This window comes from Talpa europaea, assembly GCF_964194135.1.
Source record: "Talpa europaea genome assembly, chromosome: 1".
NCBI classification, from domain to species: Eukaryota; Metazoa; Chordata; class Mammalia; order Eulipotyphla; family Talpidae; genus Talpa; species Talpa europaea.
In genome coordinates, this window is record NC_140073.1 from 131,047,553 (window position 1) to 131,054,386 (window position 6,834).

Sequence of the window (6,834 nt, forward strand, 5' to 3'; positions counted from 1 at the left end):
ACAATTGCAGCCCCCCCATTCTGACCCCAATCCCTCCCCTCCCACCCCCGCCCCCCTAAAAGTGTCTCTGGTTCATAGTTTTTTGTTGATTTTGATTTTCACTTTCTTATAGTTATTCATTTTCCTGGTCCCTTATTTAAGTTTTCTAGATTCCTGCTATGAGTGAGACCATCCGGTATTTTTCTTTTTCTTTTTGGCTTATTTCGCTGAGCATGATCCCTTCCAGCGCCATCCATGTTGCTGCAAATTGCATGTGTTTATCTTTTTTGAATGCTGAGTAATATTCCATGGTATATATGGACCACATCTTCTTGATCCAGTCATCTATTTTTGGGCATTTGGGTTGTTTCCAAAGCTTAGCTATTGTAAACAGTGCTGCTATAAACATAGGGGTGCAGGTGTTCTTTGGAATTGATGTTTCTGTGTCCTTTGGGTAAATACCTAGGAGTGGAATTGCTGGATCATATGGAAGCTCTATGTTTAGTAGGTCCAGAAATCTCCATACAGCTTTCCACAGTGGTTGGACCAGTTTGCACTCCCACCAACAGTGCAGAAGAGTTCCTTTTTCTCCACACCCTCGCCAACATTTGTTGTTGCTAGTTTTTTTAATATGTGCCATTCTCACTGGTGTAAGATGGTATCTCATGGTAGTTTTGATTTGCATTTCCCTGATGACAAGTGATGTTGAACATTTTTTCATATGCCTGTTGGCCATTTGCATTTCCTCTTCAGAGAAGTTTCTTTTAAGCTCTTCTGCCCATTTTTTGACTGGATTATTTTCTTTGTTGTTGAGTCTCATCAGCTCTTTGCAGATTTTTGTGATCAGTCCTTTATCATTAGTGTTGGGTGCAAAAATGTTCTCCCAGTTGGTGGGGTTTCTCTTTGTTTTTGTTATTGTCTCTTTTGCTGTGCAGAAGCTCTTTAATTTGATGTAGTCCCAGCTGTTGATCTTTGCCTTCACTATCACTGCTTTGGGTGATGTGTCTGTAAAGATGTCTTGGATGTGCAAATCACGTAGTGTTTCGCCTATATTTCCTTCTATATATTTTATGGTTTCAGGTCTTATGTCTAGTTCTTTAATCCATTTTGAGTTGATTTTTGTGTATGGTGTGAGGTGGTGGTCAAGCTTCATTCTTTTGCATGTAGCGACCCAGTTTTCCCAGCACCATTTATTGAACAAACTTTCTTTGCTCCAATGCATATTCTTTGCTCCTTTGTCAAAGATTAGTTGACCATAAATCTGTGGGTTTATTTCTGGATTTTCTATTCGATTCCATTGGTCTGTATGTCTGTTCTTGTTCCAATACCATGCAGTTTTGATGATTATGGCTTTGTAGTATAGTTTGAAGTCTGGGAGTCTGATGCCTCCATTCCCTTCTTTTTTTTTCAGGAGAGCTTTGGCTATTCGGGGTTTTTGGTGATTCCATATGAATTTCATCAATAATTGTTCTATTTCTTTGAAGAATGACATTGAAATTTTGATTGGAATAGCATTGAATCTGTATATTGCTTTTGGTAGGATGGCCATTTTAATAATGTTTATTCTTCCAATCCATGAGCAGGGGATGTCTCTCCATTTCTTTGTGTCTTCTTCTATTTCTTTTAACAGTGTTTTATAGTTTTCTTTGTATAGGTCCTTTACCTCTTTTGTTAGATTTATTCCCAAATATTTGATTTTTTTTGTTTCAATAACAAAAGGGATGGTCTTTTTGATTTCTTCTTCTTCAGATTTATTGTTTGTGTATAGGAAGGCTACTGACTTTTGCGTGTTGATTTTGTATCCTGCCACTTTACTGAACTGATTGATGAGTTGAATTAGCTTTTCTGTGGAGTTTTTGGGGTTCTCTATGTATAATATCATATCGTCTGCAAATAGTGATAGTTTGACTTCTTCTTTTCCTATTTGGGTTCCTTGGATGTCTTTCTCTTGTCTTATTGCCCTGGCTAGGACTTCCAGTATTATATTGAAAAGCAATGGTGAGAGTGGACATCCTTGTCTTGTTCCAGATCTTAATGGAATTGCTTTCAGCTTTTCACCATTGAGAATGATACTGGCTGTTGGCTTGTCATAGATGGCCTTTATGATGTTGAGGTATGTTCCTTGTATCCCCAGAATTTACATTTTTCTCAAGCGCACACGGATCATTCTCCAGGATCGATCACATACTGGGGCACAAGACAAACATCAACAGATACACCAAGATTGAAATCATATCAACCATCTTTTCTGACCATGAAGGCATCAAACTAGAAATAAACCATAAAAAGAAGGCAAGGAACTTTCCTACCTCATGGAGATTAAAAACCACACTACTGGAAGACCATTGGACTAATGAGGAGATCAAAGAAGAAATTAAAAAATTTTTTGAATTGAACGACAAGGAGGACACTAATATCCTAAATGTATGGGATGCAGCAAAAGCAGTAATAAGAGGAAAATATATAGCAATAGAAGCTCACATCAAGAAACAAGAAAGAACGCAAAGAAACAAATGTCTCTCTCTCTTTAAAGACTTTGAGGGTGGGAACACTAAAATTCTCTCTCTTTAAAGAATTTGAAGGTGGGGAACACAGACCTGAGGCTATATGCAAAGAAAAGCTAAGCATTGCCACCACCCAAGGTAGAACTAAAGAGAAGTAGTTTATTACTTCCCCTTTGTCACCAGGGCAATAGTGACACCTGCCACTATACAAGATTATAAAGACTCCCCCCGCCCCCTCCAACCGCCGGCGGCCGGGGAATGAATGGAGAACGAACCGGCGCTGCAGAGGCTGCAGGCAGCTTTGCAGTCCAGCGCTCAACCGCTGAGCCACCAGGGGAGGCCCTGGTTATAAAGATCTTGATCAGCTGTTCATATGGACCCAGTTGAGGAGTCACTTGAGGAGTCACTTGAGCTGGTTATTAAGAATAACCAATATGGAAAGAGCCTGTAAGAAATGTTTATTCTTTCCACTACTATCAACTCACCAGCAGCATGCCCTCAGTAATTGTGTTTGAAATGGGTAAAAGTATGAAATATTGAAAAAATCTTGGCACTCAATCTCCCCCCTGTGACTTGGTTCAAGTGTTTCCCTTGCATGTGTTGAAATATTTGTGTCACTTCCTTCATTGTAGATTTTTACAGACTTGTCATATACTTAAGTCATATGACACTTTTTTTGAAAAATTATGAAGTCAAAGGTCAAATAAAGCAACTTCCTATTTTTGTGCCCTAGAAATAAAAAGTTTTATTTTATTTTATTTTTTAAGATTTTATTTATTTATACAAGAACTGGGGTACAGGCCAGATGCGCAGGAGAGTAAGAGGATTCACCAGAGACAGAGTGGGGAGCAGAACAGGCAGACTGACGAAATACACTGCTGAGGGGAGCAGCGGGTGAGACAGGAGAGGTCTGTGCGCCATGTGGGACCCTCGCCGGCCGGCTGGGATCAAACCGGCGCTGCAGAGGCTGCGGACAGCTTCATGGCGCTGTGCTTAACCGCCTGCACCACCAGGGGAGGCCCAGAAATAACGAATTTTAAATGAAAGACTTTTCTGCCTCTATCTTTTAATTCTTTTTCGCAGCTCACAGAATATTTTACTCCAGGCCTCCCTGGTGGCGCAAGGGGATAAGTGCCAGCACTATGAAGCTATTGGCAGCCACTGCAGCACAGGTTTGATCCTCAGCCAGGGAGCTACTCACATGGCACAGCAGACCTCTCCTGACTCGCCCGCTGCTCCCCTCAGCAGTGTATTTCAGTCAATCTGCCTGTTCTGCTCCCTTCTCTGTCTCTGGTGAATCCTCTCACCCCCTGCACATCCGGCCTGTACCCCAGTTCTTGTATACATAAATAAATACATCTTAAAAAAATATTTTACTCCTTTAACCATATCCATTGATTTCCTAGTCAGTCTAGTGCTAGGTTTGTTTTACTTCAGGCATTTCCATTTTACCTCTGCTTTCCAGACTTAGCTCAAGTGACTCCTCCATTAAGGAATCCCCATTTGAATTCATCCCTGCTCTTTGGGGCTCTTGTGGCATTTAGGTGAAACTCCATGGCAGCAGCATCATGCCCTGCCCAGCAGTTCACCTTATCTCATACAGAGTTACAGGCAGGATATCAGAGCATGGTATACAGAATCAGACAGATCTAGGTTTGAGTCCTGAATTCCCATCTTTTCCTGAGGTTGGAGAATGATAACCTACTCCAAACTTTGATTTCCTCATTTATTCAATGTGGATAATAAAGCTGACCTGAGAGAGCTCATCAGAGAATACAGGCTTAAGGAATGGTAATAGTCACATTTATTATGGAAGGAAAACGCTGTTTTATTCACTGTTGCTTTCCAATTGTGCCCAGTTCAGTGCTTTACACGTACAAAGAGTTGCTAAATATTTACAATTATTAAACAAAAGTTGAAGAAGCTAATACGCTTTCTGAACTGGGTGAAAATTGGTAATTCAAACAAATTGCCTCCCCAAATGACCTAGGAAATGAAATATTTATAGTTGAATAGCTGAATAAAGACCAAGACTTAAGGCTCATCTATCTTTATCTTTTTTTAAGTTGTCGTAAAATTTACATAGCATAGAATTTACCATTTTAACCATTTTCAGCTGTATAGCTCAGTTGCATAATACCTTCACACTGTTGTGTACCCATCACCACAAGGACTTCTTTTCTTAAACAGAGAAGTTCCCTGCTTAATACCTAGGATATGGAAATGATGCTTTACTCTATCATATATTTAAAAATATATTTTATATATTTATATATTTAATGAAATGCTATAAATTTTACTTTTTTTCAGAAATAAAAATCTTCCTAAGATTCTGTATTTCCCAGAGCTTTGCACATTTGAATCAGCTAAATTATAGTATAGTGATTTAGAACCAAATTTGGTTGTTTTAATCCTGGCTCACCCACTAGTTTACTGTGTGATCTTGGACAAATTAGCTATCCTTTGTGTGTCTCAGTTTTCACATCTTAAGAGGGGTCATTGTAATAGTATTTATCTTACAGAGTTGTTGATTTGATTAAATGACTAAGTCATGCCTAACATATGGTAGTTGCAACGAAAGTATTAGATAACCTTTTTGTTATGTGGAATAATGTATTCCAAGCTTCTTTCCTGCTGAACTGAGTGTGCTGTGAGGGCAGAGATTTTATCAGTTTTCTGTACTATTAATTGAGTTCCATGCAAATACTTCCAATTTGGCTTATAGACGACTAGAACCCTCAGTGTCTCCCAGGAGGTCATTTGTAGGAGCCCTTGGCTTTACTTGGGTAAATCCCCAACTCTACAATAAAAAAAAAGGTGTAAATCTGCCTTTGGGAGACGCTGTTTGTTAGGATTTCCTAACACCAGCTAAAGAGGAGGGTCAAAAGTCTCCCGCGGAGATGACATCAGCAGGAAATTAGGAAAGAGCTTCCAAGCCGGATCCCTTTTTCACTTACACAGCCAACAGCAAAGTCTTGAGTTCTCTTACTCGGTAAATGGAATTTTCTTTGAAACTCAGAGCTCACCAAGGATTCTAATTTTTTTTTAAACTTTCTTTTCAGGCATTTTTTTCTCAGAACCATTAACTTCCAGAGGATCAGGAGAATTTGATCTGAAGGTATGTAATTAACATCACCCGAGACCTCCTACCCCCACTTTCCAGCCCCTCCTACTGGGATCTCATAATTCAGCTTTTCCCTTTGGTTTATGTATCGAAACTTATAAAAACCTCATTGCCAAGACTGGCAATTTCTGCCTGGATATATTAGCCAGCCCTGGAAAATGAAAGTTTACAACTCAGCAGGAAGTTTTATATTAGTCCGCCAACGAGACAAAGTTTAATAAAGAGATATGGGATTAGAATCTTTAGGAAACTTTGAGGCAAATGACTGACCTTAAAATAGGACGATGTCTTCAGAAATCAATCATTTGTTTTCTCTTATCACAGGGCTACTAGCAGGCACGATCTCAGATGATCACATTAAGGATGACTTTTTTGGTTTTCTTTTTCTAACAAAATGTGCAATATGTTCTTCTGCTTATAATTTGAAAAACCAGGAACCCAGAAAATTATATTATCTATAACTATATCACCTAGATATAAGCACTCTCTGTTATTTATGTTCTGTTTTTTGCTATGTTCTCCTTCCTTTAGAAAGTCATGCACTAAACATGACTTTCTAAAGGAAGGAGAACATAGCAAAAAACAGAACATAGATAACAGAGAGTGCTTATATCTAGGTGATATAGATAATATAACTAAATAGTCTTACATAGTGAATAGATAACTCAGTGAGGAATATTGTATTGAAAATTTTTGCCAATTCATTCCTTCTCTGAATAGAGTGAAATTTAGTGTAGAAAACACCATAAACTGGTAAATTGGGAATATTTAGGTCATTTACGACTTCCTACACTGATTTGGTGGAAATGAATTAAACTCCAAGCAGAAATCATGCCGTTTCACCTTCACTTTGACTAGCTCCCACTGCGGACATTTTGATTTAGAAGAAATCAGGGTAACTTGAGTTCCCATAAAAACTCCATTCAGACTTTCTAAAAGGTTACCTTGAGAGTGTTGGGGTTAAGTTTTCTGGACTTGCTCTTGAATCCTAGAGCAAGTTAGGGTAATTAGGCAGTTTTAGGGACATTGCAGGAGGGAACCTCTGAAGAGTTTAGGAAGCCTTCAGAGATAAGGGCAACAAGAGGAATGTAACTAATTCCACTGGGAATAATAAACATCCCAGGACCAAGGGCAACATTGTTAACACTGGCCTTGGTTTCCCTCAGGTGATAAAGGGATGTGGAGTTTGGGGAAATGGAGAGTGGTTTAATTTATGGACAAATTAGG